Source organism: Zootoca vivipara, chromosome 4 (genome assembly GCF_965207765.1).
Source record: "Zootoca vivipara chromosome 4, rZooViv2.hap1.1, whole genome shotgun sequence".
Classification (NCBI taxonomy): Eukaryota; Metazoa; Chordata; class Lepidosauria; order Squamata; family Lacertidae; genus Zootoca; species Zootoca vivipara.
Genome location: NC_142587.1, coordinates 56,040,846 through 56,065,882, shown reverse-complemented (window position 1 = coordinate 56,065,882; position 25,037 = coordinate 56,040,846). Strand labels below are relative to the sequence as shown.

At 41.1% G+C, this 25,037-nt stretch overlaps 1 long non-coding RNA gene across 2 annotated transcripts in view; it reads right to left on the bottom strand.

The window, feature by feature from the left end:
* Positions 1 to 25,037, bottom strand: part of LOC148685958 (uncharacterized) — a 53,808-nt gene that overhangs the window by 5,048 nt on the left and 23,723 nt on the right. The window contains exon 3 of one of the 2 annotated variants that reach the window (XR_015949582.1): positions 5,704 to 5,834. The exons of the other annotated variant lie outside the window; for it this stretch is intronic. This is a non-coding gene — a long non-coding RNA (uncharacterized LOC148685958). Of the gene's footprint in view, positions 1 to 5,703; positions 5,835 to 25,037 lie in introns of those variants that run through there. 2 annotated transcript variants of the gene reach the window in all.

Here is a 25,037-nt window from a genome sequence, read left to right as displayed (position 1 = left end):
GCGCAGAAGCCATTTCTGGCGTCCCAGACATGGGCAGCGTGGCACCGAAAATGGCTTCTGCGTATGTCCACGACTGCGCAGAAGTGATTTCCGGCACCGCGCTGCCCATGTCTGGGACACCAGAAATGGCTTCTGCACATGTCTGTGACTGTGCAGACACGATTCCCAGCGTCTGCGCAGCCGCAGACACGATTCCCAGTGCCGCTCAGCGAGTCCGCGTGCCGCACTGCCATGGTTTAGCGCAACACGTGGGGGACTTGCCGAGCGGGCGGCTCGGTTCACGGGCAGCCCATGGGCCAGAAAAATGGCCTCTGTGGGCCACATCCAGCCCATGGGCCAAACGTTGCCGACCTATGCTATAAGCCTTATTGTGTAAGGGTAACCATATTTCTGAATGGACAGCATTTATTTTCCAGCCCAGAATGTATTTGCCCTACTCTTAGCCCAGGATGAAATGATTGGGTGAAGCTTAAGTATCTCAGAGAAATACCTCACAGATGAACTAGGGAGAAGGGGACTTTGTGCTGATGACGGAAAGAGATGCAAAAAGGTGAAGAAACATTATTATTTTTATTTCCCCTCTGGTTGTTCAATCTAGAACATTTTGAGTCATCTCTGCATGGCTGGCATCTTAGGAAAAATAAACAATATTTTGCTGAGAAGAACAGTTTGTATGAGTGTTCAGAAACTGTATAATGTAAATTTAAGGCAATTAGAACAAAGCTTTACAACATTTTTTGTGTCCTTACTTCAGTAATATCGCTTTCAGCCTGAGATGAACTTTGGTGAAGCTCCTAAAAGTGAGTAAATGTATCTGACACAATATAGATTTTGATATAGTGCTATGGGATATAGAAATGCTATTTATCAACAGGTGTTATCGTTTGAAGAAGCGGCTAAACCCTCCATTGTCTCAACATTGTTATCAAGGCTGAGTAAACTGACGTGTGTTCTAAGAACAAATTGTAACATATTACTTCAAGTGGAGAACTTGACAGGTAGCCATTTTTATATGGACACACAGGGCAAATATTTTGGCCGATGAATCTCTGGTGATGTGTGGAAACTAGTGCTGTGCTGAAAATTTCTCCTAGTTTTATTTTTATTTTTAAGATTATCCATCAATTAATGAGAAAATATTGCATTCAGAAATTATTAAAGGGGAGAGAGATTCTTTGGTGAGCACTCAAGGGGAGATGTCTTCCAGCTAAGCGCTTATTGTCAGATCACTTGAGAAAAATATGGGATGGTAGCAATTTGGACATGGAACTGGAGAGTGAATTTAAACAACAGCCTTGTGTTGTTTGCCAACTGAGACACAGTTCGGAAATCTTCCTTTGCAAGAGGAAATGCAAGGATACTAGGGTGAACAAGCAGGCCACACCCTGGGGTCTTTCTTTTCAATGGATTTATTGCCTATAATCAATATTAGACAACTTGGAACCTTCTTATTCCTTGTGAAAAGAAAAGCCCTGTAAAGGGGGAATAAAGATTGGAATGAAGGAATTATCCAGTAGCACACTACCAAACCAATCTATGCACAAGCCATGGGACACACACACACACAGAGAGAGAGAGAGAGAGAGAGAGAGAGAGAGAGAGAGAATATCCTGGAAAGGCAGCCTCATTTTAAAAAGGAAAATAAGAAGGCAGAAGGAAAAGGGATCCTGGTTACATTTTGCCTTCTGAAATCTCTGCTGGGCAGTATTCTCTGAATTTGTAATCCCGTTGTGAATTGGTTCATGCCCAATTCAGCATTGAGAACAATCTGTTTTTGTAGTCACATGTCTCAATGGGCAAAAGTTCCTTTCTTAGAATCCAGAAATTCAAATGGCTTGTGAGAAACACATTGTTCTGTGCCAAGATGCAGGTTTGAATGTCTCAGTATTGTTCTCTACACATGCATGGTAAGTAACAAAAAGTCCAGACTGCCTACATCACAGGCCCAGTTTAGTGGACATATCCCTGTCCACGCCTGTCTTCAACCTTCTTCTAAGCAAAACCCATTCACACACAAACACACACACCCCACACACAAATGTAACTTCTATTCTGGTTGCTATGCAGTCACCAAGGCCTGAACTATTTCTTTTCAAAGTTGATACATTGTGCTCTGCAAAGCTCACAATTTAGGTTTTCAATCCAAGTAGGTTAAAAGTGCAGTTTACTTAACTTCTGCAAATAAAAGGATAGGATAGAATAAAGAGGTTTGATACAGGTTTTTTAAAGCAATAAATATGAAAATATAATGCACATAAATGTCCCTAACGGAAACTAACTAGGTTGCCATATACATAAGTTGGCCCCAGTGTTTCTGCTTATTAGGGTTGCCAATTTACTGAAAATCATGCTTACAGATACAAGATGTGTTTTATCATAACAAGCTGGAGCACTAGGAGATTTACCATTCTGAAGCTGGTGGTTGCTAATTTCTGGTGTCCTCATTTGCATTCCCTTTCACTTCAGTGGGTGAAGACTATCCTTACAACAGAATATCATTACAATAACTTTTGTTTTTGCTGCTGCTGCATCACACTCATATCAAGCTTGCAGCGGACCCCAATATTCTTTTCACATGCGAGGTGTTTCCCATCTTATATTTGTGCAGCTGGTTCTTCCTGCCTAAGTTCAGAACCTTACATTTACCCCATTGAAATTTATTTTGTCAGTTTTGGCCCAGTTCTCCAATCTGCTCATGTCATCGTGAATCCCAATTCTTTCTGCAAAAGGCATCAGCCTACCCTTCCCAGGGTAAGGACAGCAAGATGTGATCACAGCAACTTCTCTAAGATATATGAGATCAAAAACAACTACCGGTAAATGTATTAATTGATATCACAACTGGGCAGGGCACATGTGGGGAGAAACTGTTCACTGTGGCCAGGAGCTTGATGCCTGCCGATGCAAGTTAGGAAGCAATTACCATGAAGCATTTCAGAACTTTGTGCTTGAGGAAAGCAAGAGATCTCATCTGCAGCCAATCACACATACCAGTTTGTGGCTTGACAGACATGGGTTGGTGAAAATTTCACATCCCTTCCCAGATTACTCAGTGTAGTCCCACTGAAATAAGTAGATATAATTTAAGTTCATGGATTTCAATGGTTTCACTCTGAATATGAATTATTTGGTTATCAACCAAGAGCTTAGTTCATAGTGCTAGAGAAAGGGGGTCACTTTCAAGATGAAGTTCAGAATACCAGAGGAGGCTGTTTCAAAAGTAAGAAAAAGATGTACATAGTGGTAGGATCTCATTTTTCCTCCTTTTATTTAAGCTAGAAGGAGGATTATGGAAATAGGCTGAAAAGGCTATTTTAACATATTTTTATATAAATAATAATATAATCTATAAGATTTATATTATTCATATATTTAATATATATAAATCAGCATTACCAGTAAATATGACTGTAAAATGTCAGGGCATCTTGTAAGTGTGTGCAACAGAAAAACACAATATCATTGGACTGGAAAATCCCCATTCACTATCAGCAATAAGAGAAGCTTTTCTTAGTGTAAGGACAGCACCCTACCCTGCACATTTCACATAATTTTTCCTCTTCCATCAAGGCAGCAGAAACTCATTTTCCATTTTTGTGGAGAATGAATGCACCATTCAAATTTGAGGACTGAGCTTTGGCCCACGTTTGCTATTTTTATTGAGTATACAACCATGACCATTAGGAAACCATGCATTAGAAATAGAGATATTCTTTTTCCACCCCACCCAGGCAACTGATTTCTTTTCTGGCAGAGAGTTTGTGGAGATGTGGTATTAAAATTTGTCAGATTAAATCTTTTCAAATCATAAGCCATCAAGAATTTCCCCCACCCTCTGCCCACATATTTCAGTATGAGTGAAATTTCAACTATGGTTTAAATTCACAGAAAAGAGAAATTAAATGACTATGAAGAGAGGGGTGTTTTATCACCTGAACTAATACCTAAGCTAGGAAAATAGTTTTTGCTTGAGATGGTAACATGATGGTACCAATAATCATTTGTGATGGAATATTAAGTCCTGTGAATAGGAAGGAAAGATCTACAAATTTGAGTTATTAATCTGTTCAGGAAACATATTCAATGTGCAATTACTAGGAGAAAAATCATATTATTATTGTAAAAGAATAGTAATTTTTATACTGGTACCTTCTAAGTGCTGGGAGAACCAGTGCTTATCCTGCCCCCCCATCCCCAAAGCCTCTGGGTTATTCACATCCAGGGAAGAAGAAAAACAGAAGTACATGTGTATATAAATTAAAAATGATCTAAAGCTGTTCATTCTATGTTAGAAGTAGTGCAGTGAACAATAAAAAATTCTCTTCATTATTTGGTGACCTGTGGAATTTGCTGCATGTATGGGCCCCTGAAATAATGGGGTTGCAGTTTTCAGCCTAAGAGTGATATCCAGCTACCGTAAGTCATACTCATCTAGACCTGATTGGAGGGGGACACACAGAAGTAAGGGACACAAAAAGGGAAATTCTGTTGTGCAAGTGGTAATGGAAAGTGGATTAATCCGTTCCAGACGGTCCGTGGAGTACTTAACCTGAAGCGTACCTAACCTGAAGCCAACTTTCCCATTGAAAGTAATGGAAAGTGGATTAATCTGTTCCAGATGGGTCCGCGGAGTACTCAACCTGAAGCATACTTAACCCAAGGTATTATGAGTGTAATTGGTTCCGGAAGTCCGTACTTAACCTGAAGCGTACTTAACCTGAAGCAAACTTTCCCATTGAAAGTAATGGAAAGTGGATTAATCCGTTCTAGACAGGTCCGCGGAGTACTTAAACTGAAAATACTCAAACCGAGGTGTACTTATGACTGTATATATGAAAGCACTTTAAATATAGTTCCAATACAGATGCAGACTGGTAAATCAATAACATTGGATTTCAGACATTATGTGTGCACGTAAATGCTGGTGCAAAGTATTGTTTTCAATATGCTTATATGTGAAATGGTAGTTATTGCGATACTAGACCAGGCATCCCCTAACTTTGGCCCTCCAGATGTTTTGGACTACAATTCCCATCTACCCCAACCACTGGTCCTGTTAGCTAGGGATCATGGGAGTTGTAGGCCAAAACATCTGGAGGGCCGCAGTTTGGGGATGCCTGTACTAGACCATAACATGATTTGGTGTTTATTCCTTTAAAAAATGATTCTATGCTTGTTTGTTTTTTTGACCAATGCATCCAGCTGTTTCTTTGCTTCTCCCATTTTTCCTGCTGTATAAAAAAAATGTTTTGCAGACTTGAAAGGTTTGTGTTAAATTATTGATTTGTATGTGTTAAATTATTGATTGATTGATTGCTATCCCACACTCCAAGTTAGTTAACGTTTTCACATAAGCATTGTTGATTATGGTCATTCTTGAAATCACTTAAAAGATTCCAAAAAACGATGTGAAAGCTGACCCTTGGTGCTTGCAATAGAACAAGTGGGGTGTGTACTTGCCATGCAGTTGCTGGTATTGCTGCCTCTACAGATTCGAAAACAAAGGCAGCATATGTATTTCCACAAATATGCCAAAAGCATGGATAAATATAGTACAATAAGCAGTATTATTATTTATTTATTACTTAGTCATTTCTTATTATTATATTTATTCATATCTTGCCTTTTCTTCCTGACAGGGACTCAAGGCAGCTTACAGCTAAAACTGAAAATGCAATAATTAAAAAACTCTTACAGTGGTACCTTTGGTTAAGAACTTAATTTGTTCCGGGGATCCGTTCTTAAGTTGAAACCATTCTTATCCTGAGGCGTGCTTTCACTAATGGTGTTTCCTGCTGCGCACGCGCTTCTGGCACACGACTTCCACTTCCATCCTAGGGAAAAGTTCACAACCGTGAGCAACTACTTCCAGGTTAGCAGAGTTCATAACCAGAAGCCTTTGTAACCAGAGGTACCACTGTATATATAAACAGTGCTTTTTTTTTAGGGGGATGCATACCCCTAAACATTTTGTGAATCTAATGAGAGAAGAAACTAAAAACATTTTAAAAATTAGTTTCTTCTCTAGCACGGTGAATCGTCAGTTCCATTGCTACCCCTGATAGAGGCCTCATTTCCTGTCACAGTGTTTCCTGAGTCTCAGACGGAAGCGAGCGTTTAATGTGTGAAGTAGGAGTTGTAATCTAACACGGTGATTGGTCAGTTTCGTTGAATTTACTGTGTTTATTTTTTTCTGATTTGAACTATAATATGGTGATTTTCTTGAGTCAAAATGGGAGTACCCCTCAACATTTTTTTATATAAAAAGTACTGTATATAAAAATTATAGAGAGAGCATTTCAATAAAAATATCACAGCCCCAGCCCTTTCCTTTAAAAACTGTCAGTTCCCCAAAGCCTGTTGGAACAATAAAGTTTTCACCTGCTGGCAGGACAACAAGGAGTGGTCTGTGTGGTGAGACAAAGTCATCCTCTCTACAACAGCATCAATACTTCTTACCTGGACAGAACCTGGGACACGGAAGTGTAGCTACAAGGGAAGTGACATGGAGGCACCTCATCCAGGTAATGAGCAGTGATGCTGATGTCAAGAGGATGGCTCTGTGGCTCCTCTCCAGCACCCAGGCCATTATTCCTGACCAGAAAAAGAGGCTGATTCTAGGTATTTTATAGAAATGTGTCCGACACAGGAATAACATGAAAGCCCAGACATGAAGCGGTGCTGGAAACAGTCACAAAGTGGTAAAATATCCCACACAGGGCCCAGCAAGTCTACAGGCCATTTGCAAAAACAAGCTGCAGCTCACCTCTCTCCATAAAACTAGAGTAAATTCAGACTTGCCTTTTGTTTTGCTGAATGCCAGCTGGCAGGTGAATGTGTCAGGGAAGATGACTAGCTACTGATGAACTTGAGGCAGATTTCTGGCCTCTTAATTGAATTTTAAGGGTGGCCAGCACTAGCAGTGATTAGCCCCAACCAGCTTCATCAAGGATTATGGGAGTTGTAGTTCAAAACATCTGGAGGGCACCAGGTTGGGGAAGGCTGCCCTCGATTAACATGGCAAAAAGTGGGGCGTGGAAGCTGCTTTATTGTCTGCTCGCTCCCCCCCCCCCTCCACCTTATCTGACAACCTGATTTTCACTGGTGCTGAAAAGTAACAAAGGAGCTTTGGGAATATTTGTCAAGCTTGTAAACACCAGCCCTTTGAATATATTTTCCTTTGTTGCCAGGTCGCAGCAGAATAATCCAGCAAAATAATTGACTAATTTGTTCAGTGTTCCTCTTGCCATGATGTTGTTATGTATCGGGATGTTTATCTTCCACAGGGCTGTCATACCAAAGATTGTTCTCAAGTGAATTCATAACTTACCTTTATAGTGATATTTACTTTTATTGTTATGAGCTAAGGGCCTGCCAATACGATGGCTGGATTTGATTCTCTCATAAAAGCTTTCCCTTGTCCTCTTCGCCTCTTTCATCTTGCGGCCCTTTATCCTGCCTAACTGTCAGGATGAAACTGTATGCTGCAGTGCCAGCTCTAGATCAAAATGGCACCCCATCTGGGAAGCATTTTCCATGTTACGCCTCTTATGTTCAGTTTCTGGACATTTTGGACAAGTGGTCCCATTCACAATTTTGACATACAATTTGTAGACATTTTTTGGTTCTGTTGAGTGAGAGGTTGCAAAACCTACAACTTATAGGCTCGTGCACAACACAGGACAGTGCCAGAGCATAGGAAGTTGTCTTATTCTGAGTCAGACCATTTATCCTTGCTCATCCATCATCCATTCAGCACTGACCAGCAGAGTCTCTCCAGGCTTTAAGGAGCAGCGTTCCCCAGCACTACCTGAAGATGCAAGGGCTCAATCAAGGAATGTTTTGCATGCAAAGTATGGGATTTGCTACTGAGCTCCATTTACAAGCAAAGATGTACTGTTTGTACTATTCGTTTCAACTGACAGTTGAGCAGAGAGCTTGTGACAACCGCACTCTGAGCCTCATGCACAAAAAGCATTCCTCCCATAAGCCTGAAATTCCAAATTGCCAAAACATCTCTCACTATACTTTCTGGATGAGACATAGACATAACTGGTGGCTGAAGACTTGCTTTCCTCTTCTCTTCTCCTGCTATAGCCTACATATAGTAGGGGTATTTAAAGTGAGACTCATCAGGGCATCCTCTTTTTTTGCAACACATTTCTACCGGGAATTCAGTGTGACTTTTCTGGTCCTTCCCATTCAACAACATGCAGGTTCTTTCACCTTTGCACATATGTATTGAGCCCAAGCTTCTGTGTGAGTGATCATAGAAACAAAATGTGCCCTTCACTCTATCCAGTCTGTACAGGTAGCCCCATCCTGGGATGGACACAGCAGTTGCCCAGCCTTCTCCCCATATAAAATACTAAAGGGGTCTGGTGGTTCAAATGTCCTCCCACTTAGTTCAGGATACCCTTGGATAATCAATGACCAACCTGTGACTTGTCCCAGCCCAATTCTAGCCACTCCAGACCTGCAGTAAGGCCAGAAGTTCCTCCTCAAAGAGATGAACCCAAGTGCTAGGGAACACATACCTCCTCAACCCTCTATTACTCATAAGCCTGCTGCTGAAGTCTAAGGTGGTATGGCCCATACAGATGTTTACTAGAATTTAGGCCATAGTTCCCATCCTTTGCAGGGCAGGTAAGTAGGGTGCTCTGATGTGAAAGATCTCTCCAGGACCATTATCATCCATCCCTTAGACACAGTTAGATGTAACCTTGCAAGCTTTTACATGCTGTAGCACTTGCTCCATGATCTTTCACATTAATTTTGCAAAATCACCCATCATGGAAAAAATTGCAATGAAGCATAAAGGAAAAGTTTGAACTCTCCCGGGAAGAAACAGAAACAGAACAAAAGCCCAAGAAGACACAAATGGCAATATGACACTATTGGGTCCAAGTTGTCCTAGGTGTGATTAAACTTTTTTCTTCTAACAAAGATGAGAATATCGGTGAGGATAGTTGCCCACGTAAAGCCCATGTTTGAGAAATACACATTCTGCTATCCATCAAATGTCTCAGAGAGACATAACATGGAACAACCTTTTATTGAGCAAAACATAAACGCAAATAGCTGTGAGTTCAGTTCCCTGATGAGCAAGATGATAAGGGATAAAATTGTTTTCAGAGTTACAGATGAGACACTAAAAGGGAGGTTGCCATGAACCCCTGGCCTCATTCTTGGGAATGTCATGCAGCAGAGTCAACAAGCGCAGTGTCTGGTCAGGAAAGGCCAAATGCAATAAGTAGTGAGGAGGAGGACTTAGGTGTGATTGCTCAATGCAATCCCCACAAAAGAGGGAGAAGCAATCATAACACCCCACCCCACAGAGAAAGGCAGATTGGACCAGCATACATCCACTGAACATTTTGTGGGAAATATCAGAAAAGGAACTTGAAAAAGCCAGTAAACTCCTGCGGCTTTTGAGGGATCCCTTGAAGCAGCTGATTTTGAATGTCACATGCAAACAACAGGTTCCAAGCACAACTACCGGTATATGGCCTGATTTAGAACTAACATAAGCAGAGCCCAGCTGGATCATACCAAAGATCCACCTACTAGTCCAGAATTTCCACACTAGCTAACCAGATGCTCATGAGGAAGCCCACAAGCAGGACATGAGATCACAGGTACTTATATTCTGCAGCAAGGACCACTTACCAAGCTGAAGGGGGCCGATGAGTGTGGCCCAGTGTGGGCAGTGGTAGTATCGGGGATAGTCTGCCAGCTCCCATGAGGTAGGGAGAACATCACTTCCTCCTCTGCTGGCTATTCAGGCTGCCATGACTCACTTCCAGTCCTGTCCAATTGTGGGCAAGCTGGAAGGCTTGTCTTGGGAGTGGACCAGAGGGAAAACTTCTTCCCTCTGTTCCACTCCCTAGCTATAAAGCCATGCCATGCCCCAGACCTGGTACACAGTTGGTGATTGGATTACCCACTCTTCATGTTATGGCTGTGCTTGAAGGTAAGCGAGCAGGTCAAGCTTATGACTTTGCTATGGAAATATTCAGTTGCCATGGAGGAATTTATCTTCCAGACAAATTGGGTCTATCTTGAGGTTTTGTCTAAAGGTAAAAGGGACCCCTGACCATTAGGTCCAGTCGTGACTGACTCTGGGGTTGCGGTGCTCATCTCGCGTTATTGGCCTGAGGGAGCCAGAGTACAGCTTCCAGGTCATGTGGCCAGCATGACAAAGCCACTTCTGGTGAACCAGAGCAGCACATGGAAACGCTGTTTACCTTCCCGCTGTAGCAGTATCTATTTATCTACTTGCACTTTGACGTGCTTTAGAACTGCTAGGTTGGCAGGAGCTGGGACCAAACAACGGGAGCTCACCCCGTCACAGGGATTCAAACCGCCGACCTTCTGATCAGCAAACCCTAGGCTCTGTGGTTTAACCCACAGCGCCACCCATGTTTTGCCTACCACATAGCAATCGTCACAACATAGAAATTGTTGGAGGATAAGACATTGGGTTAGTCAAGGTGGACAAGGGGGGCAGCCACTCACCACAGTCTAAAGAATCGGTGTACAGTGCTAAAGGGGTTCATAGGGAAGTGGTTCTGTCTGGGCTATAACACACCCACACCCAAAATGGTGATCTCAAAGGGATCACCCCAATTTGATGTGTGCCATAGGGCGATGGTTAACCTAGATTTAACCCTGCCCAATAATCAACCAATACTCAGGCTGGATGATTCAGGGTATACTCCCAAAGCCTAAGCCTACGCCTATCTGTAATCAATTACTTATCTGTAATCAATAAAGTTGTTGCCTGTTTAATCCCAAAATGATAGCCCTATGATTGCTGCACTTCCCCATGTTTGCCCCTGGAACTCAGAGCTTCACTGCACCTGGGCTAACTATTATTCAGTGACATAGTGCCTTGATTATTGGAGGCAGCAAATAGATGTCATGATTCCTGGCTACTGATGGCCTTATCTTTCATGGATATATCTGATTCCTTTTTAAAGCAGTCACAAGAAAGTCATGGGAAGCAATTAATAGAGGCAAATAAAAACGAAATATATCAAGGTTCCTGTATAATAACAAACTAGGTTCACTATATACAAAACACTGGAATTATCCAAACCATATGCTACAAATAACAAAACAATTCTCAAATAAATATGGAATGAGATTTACAGGATTAAAACTCATTTCATGCTTTTTCAACCGATGTCAAGTATGTATGAATGGCCTCATTGTCTCAGTTCTCAATCTCCCCGCTTTCTTTCAGGGTCATGTCAAGGCAATAGACCTTGAAAACATATTGTTAAAAAATCATTTTTAAAATCACCTATGTATAATATCTTCTAGCGAGATGTTTATGGAAGCTTAAAAAACAAGCAAGAAAAAAGTGATGGCTATTCCCTGTTGTTTGTCTCTTGCATCAAATATAGACATATTGTATACACTGTATGATCAGATATATGCAGTATACATATTGAAACTGAAATTGTGAAAAGTCACCAAAAAGCCCTATTCATGATGAACTCATCTTTTCTATATATAGGGTGTGTGTGTGGGGGGGGGGAATATATATGTAATCAAGTCCAAGCCAACATCCAATACCAGTTCTAACCTTCAAAGCCCTTAATAGGTTGGGACCAGGTTACCTGAGGGATGATCTTCTTCCCGTATACACTTGCTCAGTTGAAAATCTAATCCAGGCATCCCCAAACTCCAGCCCTCCAGATGTTTTGGACTACAGTTCCCATCTTCCCCAACCACTGGTCCTGTTAGCTAGGGATCATGGGAGTTGTAGGCCAAAACATCTGGAGGGCTGCAGTTTCGGGATGCCTGATCTAATCAGAGGTCCTTCTCCAGGTTCTCCTGCCTAGTGAAATGAAGTGCATGGTTATAATGAGGAGGCCTTTTCTGTGGTGGCATCTTACTAAAGGAATGCCTTTCCCAGAGATACTTACCTGGTGCCCACTCTGTGTCACCAAGTAAAGACCTTTTGGTTCTCCTTTGATTGCAGTGGGCATAATCACTTGGTGCATTTTTCTTCTTGTACATATTTTTTGCTGGTTTGTTGTTGACCATTAGTTGTATTTACTTTTTTTAAATTCTTGTTATATGGAACTAATAAATAAATAACCAAGCTAGCAGCACAACATGTGGAAGAGGATTTCATAAGTCAATGATTCATTTCTTTTCTCCTCTCACAAAGCTTCAGAGTACTGTATCCTGGGAACTCTGCTTCACCTGTCATTGCTGGGCCACTTTATCTGCTCCAGTTCCATCAACAGTGTGGGGCCCATAGCTGACATTATTCATGCAAAATAATTGGTCAACATAGCCTGTGGCTCTGTTTGAGTTATGGAAGCATTTATGTTGTCAGTGTGGTTGAGATTTTGATGGCTTCTCTGTGCAATGATATTCCTAGCAGGTCTCTACAGGTAAATACCTTACAGTAATGCAACATACGGAAGATGTTGTAGAGTTCAGGCATAACACACTTTGGAAGACTTTGCTTGCTAGGGGCCCAGGTTTAATGAAGTTGTATGAATGTGCAAACTGAGCACACAACTTGATAGGAGAGGAGAAAGTGTTAATAAATTAGAAATCCTTGTAAGGCTGCCAAATGTCTTCTACTTTAAGAGATTTTCCTTGTGGGAAAAGTTTTCTATTTCTTTTTTTTTTTAGAATTCCAGCGAATAAACCATTTCCCGTTGTTTCAGAAGGTGACACCTTTTTTCAACTCCATGGAGCAGTCCCTACCACAGCACAGTACAGTTCAGTTACAGTACAGAATATCAGTGTCATAGAAACCTGCCTTATACTGAATCAGAAAATTGGTCCTTTTCGTGGAGCTGATTTGCATGTAATCTAAGTCAAGGTATGTCTCATTGAAACATGTGAGTGTGTGGGTTCTCAGAGGAGATGGCAGCTGCTGCACTCCTCCCCCAGTCCTATTGCTGCTGTGGTGCCATGAGCTAAGCCATGGATCCCCTCTCCCCTTAGTCCTACCTAGAGAGATCAGGGATGGAATATTGGGGTTTCTACATGCAGAGTGTATGTTCTACTACTGAGCTGTAAATGGTCTTATTTGCTTCAAGCACTTGCACTAACACAGAGATGTCTGCAGACAGGGCCAGGTAGTGTGCCCAATGAGTATATTCTTTGTAGAATTCCTCCTTCATATGAATAACATATTAAGGGGTTTAGTTCTTCATCCAATCTACTTAACAAGAGCTCTTGGGGGGGGATGGGTACAAATGTAATAAAGTCATAAAATCTGATGGAGATTTTCTTTCTTTTTGTTTAAATACTGTAATTTCTTAATATTGTATTCTTTAATGAAGGAAGGTGGAGGGAACTATGTACAAATTTTCAACCAGTATCTCTAAAATCTTGCTGGGATCCAGATTTAATCCAGATGAGAACCATGCTTAGAGTAGATCTATTGATACTTAACTTCCGTGGGACTTAAGTTACTCAAAATTAAATTAATTCCCATTAATTTCAGAGACCCTAAGCAAGGCATAGGCAAACTCAGCCCTCCAGATGTTTTGGGACTACAACTTCCATCATCCCTGACCACTGGTCCTGTTAGCTAGGGATGATGGGAGTTGTAGTCCCAAAACATCTGAAGGGCCGAGTTTGCCTATGCTGCCCTAAGCTGTCCCTCCCCCATTATCAGTCTCTAGAGCCACAGCAGGCACTGTAATTCTCCAGTGGTTTGACTTCACCCCAAAGGAAGATACTTCCATTGTCTTCCAAGGCAGATGGATGCCAACCACCTGCATCATAAGTAAGTTTGGATCCAGCCCAATGTGCAAACATTCTATGCTAGTAGAAAAATGTTAAGTAGTAATGTCAGATTTATAAGTAATAATTAGCAAATTTCTATGTTAGGTGAGAACTGTGGAATTAATTTAATTTCAGTGGGTCTGAAGTAGTCCTAACTAGCCCAAAGATCTAGAGATGACATTATCTGTGGGTTTATTACTTTCCATTTTTCAGTACTTCATAACCAACTGCATTTCTCAAGAATTTGAAGGGTGTTTTTTTTTAGTTCTTGCCTAAATCTGCATGGTGCCTAAAATTTCTGTTCCTCAAACTCTGGTCAAATTTAAGATAAGATAGAAATGCCCTTATTCCATTCTTCTTTACAGCAAGCTGAAAGTTTATCAGATTGCCTTCTTAGCACCACTTCTCCCTCCCCTGCAACTACTTCCTTCATCTTTTGATTACTAATCTAAGGATAAAATCTGGAACAATCATGTGATAATTTATTGTTCTGTGCCATATTTGCCTTAGATGAGGTGGGGAGCATGATGGTAAATGTACCTGACACAGCTCTAAGTAGCAAGAACTCTATACTATTAATGATTGCTTAGGAAGCTCGGAAGTGCTCATAGCCTTGACCATACACTGAATTATGAGTGATGCTGTAATTCAGCAGAGGTGCATTCAAAGTGCAGTGCAAGCCAGACCACTATTCCTGGTTGTCATCCAAACTACCATTACAGGAATATCTTTAGTTTGCTTTTAACATGGGCAGGCTCAATAGATTGACAAAATGCATTCACAGCTTTCATCCTTTCCAGGTAGACAACATCAAAGCTGCATCATGCTTTAGAATCAGCTTCAATTCTTTGCAGCTCAAAGAGATGCCCAAGGCAAAACCTATTTGGGAAAATGAAAGCCTTGCCCCATTGCAACTTTTGATGTAACCAGGTATATTCACACTCTTTCGGTGTAACTATATATACCTTTCACTTTAAATTCTCACCATGGTTCTATGGCTAGAAGCATGGGGGGAATGAACTGCTACTACCTGGTTGTGCTATAATGATAACTTTGAAAGAAAACTTCCAACACAACTGAAACAAAAGAAAACAATACATGAAGCATGGAAGCATTATACTGTATAGTAATAAATAATAAAGAACCTGGGAAATATTTCCACATGCTGCTTTAAATTTCACTCTGGCAGTTCTGTTGATTCAGATCCATGGAATTGAAAGTTTGGATCTGCTTTGGAATATGGCAGATCCATTGTTGTGCAATTTGCATATTACATGACATAATGGAATTTGTAGGATTCATGATGGAGAGCTAGAACTATCAAATTATAGTGCACATGAATGTGCATGCACACTTCAAGATCACAATGCTGCATGGGGTGTATGATGTAGTAAAAGGTACAAAATGTTAATATATTACATACATGCATTGCAGTCTGCATGTTTGTTCCCAATATTTATTCTCACAACAACCATCTAAATTAGGTTAGGCTGAAAGGTATGTGCTGTATAAATAGGTATTTTCAGAGTAGAGAGTATTCCAGAAGAAAACAGCAATGGAGAGAGGACTGTGCCACCAACAGACCCTTGCATGTGGACCAACACAAACCATATGATATGATGATATGATATGATATGACTGCTTGATGACATCTGTCTGCCTCTTCACCTTTGCAGGTGAAGTCAAACTGTCAAAAGGTTACAGCACCTGCTGTGACTGTAGGACTGTAGACCATGATAAGATGGGCAAGATAAAGGGAAATAGCAATCAACAAAGAACTGTGCCCTACTTATTTACCTTGGACTGCTTATCTTGACAGCTATAATGCAAAATCTCCCCTTCTACTGCTGCTTCCACGTGTTTAGAATTGTTTTGACAATGAAGTCATGAAAAAATTCTGAAGCCTTTTGTACCTGCACCCCCAGCCCTGCCAGCAAAATTAATTGTAACTTTATAGATAACCCATTTTGCCCAATACATCTTACGGAGAAGACTTGCCTGAAGAATTCTCATTCTACATTCAGGTTGCAGTGATCCAGATCTGCATCCAGCAAGATGTAATGTAAGGGAAATGATGACTCATTGTCGGAACAAATGAAACAGAATCATTGTGTCGACTTGCAATATTCAGCTAATATTTTCTGAGGCTGCAAAACACATTATTAAATTTCCACTATGTTAACTGATGGGAATTCAAATTCTGCTAAGTGCATAACTATGAATATTATGTCAGCCATTGGAAAGACCTCACTTTTCAGATGAAAACTAATAATACGGGTGGCAAATTCTCAAATTATTCCTAATGAATGATTCAGGCATTTTCCTGAGACTAACCACTGAAATTGCACCATAAAAGCTTAGATGTCCTGAAATATAGCAGGTAGGAAGGTATAAATCTACTTTATCTATACTTTTTAATGAATATTTCATCTGATTTCTCAAAATGGGCTGATGCCATTCCTATAAAGGCTACGGTGAGAACAAAAAGAAAAATGCAAAAGGTTGATAGGAGGATATGCACAAATACTGTGCCTTAAATACACAGAGAAATGCAGAATTTACCATCAGTTCTCTAATTAGGAGATTCTATTATAATGGCAATGTTTTGTGTCTTCCGCTCCATGTTTTACATTCTCTCTTATTACAAATACAGCACATTTCTATTCTTCATGGCCTGTGTCCAGCTGTTTGCTGGAACACGCAAATGTCAAACTATGGATGGGAGCAGGGGTCCTACAGGCAAGCCCATGCCCAACATCTTTATGCACACACACCTCCCCCAATTTTATTGTATGGGGCAGGGCTGCAAGGGGCTTTCACTCATGGTCATTTGAATGCAAGTAAAAACATGCCGGCGAGAATTCTAATAAAGCAGGGTCCAAGATCATGCAGAGGATTCGCATTCAAGTGAATGTGAGTAAAAGGCCCATGTGGACCTTCTCTATGCAGCATGGGGAGTTGTTGGTGACCGAGTGGAGAGTGATGACATGTAGCAGGTCATTTACAAGTGGAACTTTCAACCTCTTGTAATTGTTTTATCTCAGTCTAGTATGGTTAGCACAAGAGCTCATGTCATATTTATGCACCACATCCAGAGAGAGCACTGCAACAGCACCAGATTTAGGGTGGTGCAGGTGTTCCCCCACATAGGGCAGGCTGAGCCGAGTGGGCACATCATCATCATCCCTATATTTATACAGGTACCTACTGAGAAGTTCCACAAAAAAGCAATTGTACCAAAAAGAATTATTGTGAAAATAAGAATTTTTTTGGGGGGGGGGTGGCTTTTGTCCTCCTAAGTCTGCCCGTGACTACAATGAAGGTGGAAGCATCCTTGTTGAGGAAGGAATGAACACAGATTTTTCTCCCTCCCTTGCTTGCAATTCAAAATCGGAAAGTCACCCAATGAAGCTGAATAGTGGGAGATTCAGGACAGGCAAGAGGAAGTACATAGAGCAGAGCAGAGTTGAACTATGGAATTGGCTACCATAAGATGTGGTATCTTAGCTCTGGAAGTTGTTAGGCAAATTCTAGAAGGAACTAGTTTTGGATAGGATTGCTAATCCCTAAAATAGAAAATGGATTGTCCTGGAATATCACTATCCCATTATGAATTTCTAAACTACTCTCTCTCTCTCTCTCTCTCTCTCTCTCTCTCTGTGTGTGTGTGTGTGTATATGGATTTGTGTTAAAATTCACATGCTTTTTGAGCTGTAAATTATGCTGCAATATCCAGAGAACTGTCAAAACTGGTGGTTAGTTATGTTCTAATTTGCACATTAAGTCAGAACCCTCAAGCATCTCTGCACCAACAAAATCTCAATGAAAAGCAGCCAACCACTTATTTGGTGGAAATGATAGCCCAATAAGACATTTGACACTGTTTCCTATAAGCCTTCATGCTATTCCATTCAGAATCAATATTTAATTTGTAATTGAATAAAATATGTTAGATAGATAACCACACCTTATTGTTTCAGTTGCTTGCTATCACTATCTGAAAGGATTCTAGATAAAGCAGCCCCCATCAGAAGCCCTTCTAATTGGAACTCTGCTACCACTGAGATATAAAACTGCCTAACAGTGCAAATCATATGCATATTTACTTGAAGGCAAGTCCCAGTATATTGAATGAGACTTACTCTCAGGAGACTGTGTAGAACACAACTTAATTCCTGTTGGATTATTCTCTTGTCATTTGGGGGGGTGAGGACCTGTTTGGAAAAGAAATCAGATCAAAAATTGTTTGAACACCAAACTGGGCTTATGTGAACTTAAACTTAGATCATGGTCCCTCTCCTAAAATATACGATTAAAGGTTAACCCTGATTCATCAGGCAAGGAAACACACATACAACATGCAAGATAAGAGCTCTCAGATTGTTTCATTTATTTCTGTTTTATTGCTCAGACACAAAAGGAGAAATAGATGAGATAAATGCATTAATTTTCTCTCTTCTCCTGTTTCTCACTCATACAGGCCCATTTCTTGCTCTTGCTATTCAAGCATGGCTTATCTCCCCCCCCCCCCCTCCTTACATCTTGTCTATTTCTCATGTATTTTTAGCCTGTCTCATTTTCTCAACCATTTCTCTAGACTTTCCAGGCAGGGTATGTCTTCACTTATATTAACATTCAGTTAGGGCTCCTGTGCTGCAGTAATGAAAGGCTTGACAGATCCTTAACTACTGCAATCCCACCTGTCTCTCTTACATATGTTTCTTTATTGCTCAAGCATTTCTCTTTTAATCTCACGTCTCATTCTCACCTTTCTGTTTTTCATTATGGCTCCTGCACTTGCTGATTGAGGCCCCAATAAGAAATGCTAGAAGCATTAAACAAGATATTCCAGTGAGGAATTTCTTTTGTGCAAAGATCTAGATGAGACGTGGCTAAAATAGATACTTCCCCTCTGAGTTTCCCCCCTTGGGGCTTTTTGTTCCTTTCACTTTAAAAATAAAAATAATAGCAATAACTAGATTTGTTCAAGTTTTTCCAATCTGGACTGTATTCAATATATCTCTTTTTGGAAATGGAACAACCTTGCCAGAAAACAAAAACAGAACCCAAAAGCTTTTATTAATATAAAATCTTGCAAGAACACAACAGATTTTAAACAATCCATACATCTAGCATCCTATTAGTTTTTTTAAGGCTAAAAAATAGGGCTGCAAGTTATATCAGTAGGTTAATCAGTGTGGCCCGTTTTTCGTTACTGAGCTGATTGTTAAGGAGATACTTTTTGGCAGTTACAGTATTTCAGTTTGGGTATAATAGAAATAAAAAACATTTTAAAAAAGATGGCTGCACTTCATAGTGGCGCTGAACTGCAAATTGTATCATACTTTTTTAGTGTTACTGCCCTACAAATAAATAAATCTACATTTAGCATCCAGCAATACACAAGTTTAAATATAATAATTTCAAGGATGGAAACCACATGCTTATTAGTCATGACTGCTGAATTCTGTATAACATCTTGTTGTGCTCTACCATCTCTGGACTGGAACACATTTACTAGCCAGTATATTGTCTGAATAAAACTGATCTGCTCTTAGAATAAACTTCATACCAAGATCCTGCAAAACTTTAGCTGTTATGTTTTCATTATATGTTGGGGGAAAGGACATAAAAGCAGGCAGAAGCACGTGCTAGTTTTTAAAACAACTGAAAGTCTTGTGCTCCTATAAAGACCTTCTGTTTAGGGACCCTTTTAATGTTTAACAGACCATTGTATTTTAATATTTTGTTGGAAGCCACCCAAAGTGGAAACCGAGTCAGATGGGTGGGGTATAAATTATTATTATTATTATTATTATTATTATTATTATTATTATTATTATTATTCCTACAGAGGACCTGTTTATTGAACACCCATCCTGATTTACTTGCACAAATCTTACCCATAGGTTAGACCATGCCCTGTCTTTATCAAGCATGTGGGTATGTTATATAACAATAAGTGCTCATCCTGAATAAATCGTGATTTGCCTGCATTGTACTTACAAGTATTCCCATTAATCATTCATTTATCCCACACTTTTCAGGACATTTCCCTATCACTTTCCCAACCATAAAAAGTTGGTTGTTTTTTTAAGTAGATTTGTTGTGCTGGGTGATGAAGAACTTCTATCAACTTTAATTGAAGAAACCTAGTTACAGGTAGGTAGCCGTGTTGGTCTGACACAGTGAAAAGAAAATACAAAATTCCTTCCAGTAGCACCTTAGAGACCAACTAAGTTTGTCCTAGGTATGAGCTTTCGTGTGCATGCACACTTCTTCAGATACACTGAAACAGAAGTCACCAGACCCTTATGTATAGTCAGAGGGTATTACTCAGAAGAGTGGGGGAATGGGTGATTGGCTGATAGGAGTGGTAAACCTGTTTATGACTGTTAACTACTGTTAACGACTGTAATTGGTCTTGCAGGAAAAAGCAAGGGCTGAGGTGCTAAAGAAAGCTTGATCATTTCAATTACTTTTACAAAATACTAACACTGATTGAATGGAACACGGCTTGCAGGGGCAGCCCAGCCATTAGGCAGGGTGAGGCCACTGCCTCAGGTGGCAGAAGCCCCCAGGGTGGCACATCCACGGGTGCCCCATGTGCCTTGCCGCCTCCACCAGTGGGAGAGAAGCGGCACTGGCATTGGCACAAATGTCAGGTGAGATTGTATCCATTTGGCAGCAAGATCCCACCCCAAATTGGCACAACCTCACCTGAAATCAGTGCCAATGGCAGCGCCACTTATCTGCAAGAGGCAGGTGCAGGCAGCAGCAGCAACAGGTATTATGTTGGCTGCAGAAACAGCAGCAGCAGCACATTTCCCATTTTGCCTCAAGCAGCGAAATGGGATGTGCTGCCCCTAATTGCTTGTCCTTCTGTGAATCTAAGCCAATTTGTACAGAAAAATAAGGGAATGGTTGTGGTTGTTGTGGTTGTTGTTGTTTTGTCCACCTTCCTTCTCTGCACGCATGCTATATGTAATGAGGTTACCACTTCTTGCGTATCCCAGATGCCTGAAATCTTATGCTGTAAGTAGCATAGGGAATTTTAAAGGACTTTAAAAAATAGTTGTTTTTGCTGGAGGAGACAAACATGGCTACTGCTCTGAACAGAGGCCATGGCAGGAATAATAATAATAATAATAATAATAATAATAATAATAATAATAATAATTTATTTATACCCCGCCCATCTGGCTGGGTTTCCCCAGCCACTCTGGGCGGCTTCCAACAGAATATTAAAATACAACAATCTATTCAACATTAAAAGCCTCCCTGAACAGGGCTGCCTTCAGATGTCTCGTAAAAATCTGGTAGCTGTTTTTCTCTTTGACCTCTGATGGAAGGGCGTTCCACAGGGCAGACGCCGCTACCGAGAAGGCCCTCTGCCTGGTTCCCTGTAACTTCGCTTCTTGCAGTGAGGGAACCGCCAGAAGGCCCTCGCCGCTGAACCTCATTGTCCGGGCAGAATGATGGGGGTGGAGACGCTCCTTCAGGTATACTGGACCGAGGCTGTTTAGGGTTTTAAAGGTCAACACCAACACTTTGAATTGTGCTTGGAAACATACTGGGAGCCAATGTAGGTCTTTCAGGACCCATGTTATGTGGTCCCGGTGGCCGCTCCCAGTCACCAGTCTAGCTGCCGCATTCTGGATTAATTGTAGTTTCCAGGTAACCTTCAAAGGTAGCTCCACGTAGAGTGCAAAATTCTCAAAGGATTCAAGAAGGGCACTTAAATCATGTTCAGACATGTGGGGATGGGAGCAGGGATGCGCATGCAAGCCCCACTTCTACTGTCTCCATTCATGTCAACCCAAATATGCACTGAGTACAACTTTCCTTTGTTGAGTTGGGAAGGTTCAGAGGAAGCTTCTATTCACATTTACTTTTACACAAGTAGAATGCCCTCGAATGCTTTGTCATAGTCCCTGATTGTGCAAAGGGTTTAACTTCCCTGTTCAACATGGTAAGACCATGGGCAGCACATGAGGACGTTAAGGTGCAAATTGTGTGCATATCTCTGCCTCTGTCCTCGCTTTAAAGGATCTCATGTTCAGGAAAATAAAATTATTATTATTATTGAAAAGCAAATGAATTAGGGATGAGAGATTGCCTACTGACCTCTGTCAGATCTATTAAATGCCATAGACAAGTTTCAAAATCGCCATCTGCACTTCTGAATAAATAACACTGCAAAGGAATGCCATTTGGTCTTTTGTTCTGACTTGTTAAAGGGCTGCTGTTTAGCTAGCAACTGTTCTTGCCAGGAAATTCAAAAGGTCACAGCAGGTTTGTTAACTTATTTATTTAGGTATTTTTACATTGTCGTTCAAGGCTTATGTGGCCCCTTCGAGGCAATTTGCATCATAAATAAAAGAATAGAATAAAAGAAGAATTCAATCAAAAAGCAGCATTAAAAATGGGAAAGACCAGGCGGGGTGGAGAGAGTAAAAAAAAAAATCAAGAAAAGAATAGCAGCAGTGATTAGATTGTTTTTAAAAGCCTGTAATAGCCAAAGATTAATCATTTAAATTCAGCTGTTAGTGAAGTATTTAGACTTCATTTAAAAGCAGTCAATGAGGAATCTAAGCATACTTCCAATGGAGGAATATCCATAATGATGGTACCACTGCAAAGAAGGCCCTGTCTATTGTACTCACTAGTCTGACGAATCTTATTGATCGGCTTGCAGATGGGACACCCCCAGCAAATCAACAGTCAGACAGATTGGGTGCAGGACATCCTTCAAATAACTTGGTCCCAAAAACATTTAGGGCTGTAAAGGTATTAACCAGGATTGGTCACAAACTACTCTAATAATGAAAAGAAATTATATGTACCATCACTTGACCTACCACTTGCCTTATTTACAAGCAACTGGGAAGGTACAAAGCACAATTAGCAGGTTTACATGCCTTTTGTCACCCAATGCCATCACACCAGGCCTGTTGCCGGGTGGGGGAATGGGTGCAATGTACCCCCTAAGCCAGGCATCCCCAAACTTCGCCCCCCCAGATGTTTTGGACTACAATTCCCATCATCCCTGACCACTGGTCCTCTTAGCTAGGGATCATGGGAGTTGTAGGCCAAAACATCTGGAGGGCCGCAGTTTGGGGATGCCTGCCCTAAGCCATGCTTTGCCTGCACATAGACACACACACAGACAATGACAGCCTCAATTTATAAAATGACAGCTTGTTTTCAGAACTGATTTTTTCAAATTCAGTGAAGGCAGGGGGAGTGTACACCATAAAAGTCTCAGCTGGAAAAGCCCCCAAAGGTCTGCTCAGTAAAGACTTTGCCTGACTGAGGGTGTTTTTCATTATTACATCACCGTCAACTTATAATTACTTAAAAAAACCAATATGGTCCTTGGAGTATTAAATATTAGAACTTTGTATTATGAACTAGTTACACACCACCCCTTGGACTTTCTTTTGCTCTATCTACCCTTGTGCTTATCACAATCCAAAGACATGACTGCCTTCAGGATCAGCTCCACCAGCAGCTCGGCCTCCTGTCCCCAGTATGCTTGCATTCTATCTTCCATTCCCCAGCACCAATGCAATGTGCGCTAGTTTGGGGGCTGTAGCCACTCAGGCAGATGGTATACAGCCTCAGCAGAGCTTAGTCTGATGTTAAATGCCGCCCAGAGCAAAAGCCTTTCATAGACAGCTGCCTCTGCTTGGAAGCAAGTAGCCTCAACTCAAAGCCTCAGGAAGAAATGTCAAGAACCTCCTACACTCCCTGTCCTGAAGCTCCCTAGTCTTCCTCTTTCAGCTAGCTTCCTCTCTCTCTCACCTTCCTTTGCTGCTGCAGTCCTCTATATGGTGCATTATAAAGCAAGTTTAAAAGTTTCCCTTGTTTATCCAACAATGAAGGAAAAGGAAAGGTCATGGACAAGACTGCAAGGAAAGACTCTTGAGGGAGAGCTAACAAACACACCCTAAAGTATGAACAAGTTTGTTTGTTTTTTGTGTGGAATCGGAAATGTAGATACCTAATGCAGCATCAAAGTCAGGAGCTCATTGTTCCTAGCAAAGTAATTCAGTTTGGTCTGAGAACACAGAATACAGATGAAAGAGGACTGCAGCTATAGGAAAATTCAAGGTTTTGCGTCTGGTATTCTTGGAGAGCTCTGAAAAAGAGTATAGTTCATCCCTATTCAGATACTAAATGCTATTTCTTTTGTTAAGTTGACTTTTGAATAGCCCATAACACACTCTTTTCATGGATGATAAGTAAGGGTGAAGGTTACTTCCTTTCTCTTACACTGGCATGGCTCTCACATTCTCTCCACCACTGAGTTGGGTAGTGGTGGCTGGTGTTAGGTGCTATATTGGAGGAGGGGGAGTCACATATCAAGGAAGCCTATCTATAAGGCTGCACCACATCACACACCTACCCCCCCCCTCTCTCTCTCTCTCTCTCTCTCTCTCACACACACACACACACACACACACACACACTGTTCCCTTTTTTAAAAGCTAAAAATACCAAAATGGCAGCCCCAAACAAACAAAACCCACCAGATGTGTCACCCATACTTAAGACATGCTACATCAACACACAGTTAGGAGTCACTCCCATGCAAGCACAGGGAATACCCAACAGGATAAAATGGCTGTAGTGTAACCATATTCCACACAGCACTCTGAATTGCAACTGGTGTACTTGCTAAGGGGCTGGGGCTGGGGTGGAAGTGCATTTCAAGGTGACCAAATATTGCCATTTGAGTTTAGGGGTTATGTGGTATCCCAGCAACAGAAATATTGAGCTACCTATGAAAAATAAGTCTGGCATAGCTGTCAAGTTTTCCCTTTTCTCACGAGGAAGCCTATTCAGCATAAGGGAATTTCCCTTTTAAAAATAATGGGGAAACTCGACAGCTATGGTCTGGAATCATCATATAAAATAAATAACGGCACATTTATTGAACTGTAAAATGTTCATCAAGGTCCTGTTGAATTGTTACTATAATAAATCAAAGGATCACAAAAGGAGAATGTGAGGAGAGAGCCTCTTGAGCTATCCTAGTGCACAGTCTGTTCACAACAGTTTTGTTCCTGCTGCTGCAGGACCAACAATTAAGGCTGCATTCCTATGCCTGTGTATGTATTTGGCTATACACCACTGAAAACGGCAGCACTTGGTTCTAGCTAAACATGCATAGGATTGTGCTCGTAGCTGCCACGTATCCTGTTTTTTGCGGGAAACCCCCGGATTTTAATCCATTTCCCGCTGTTCTTCTGAATGGAGAAAAA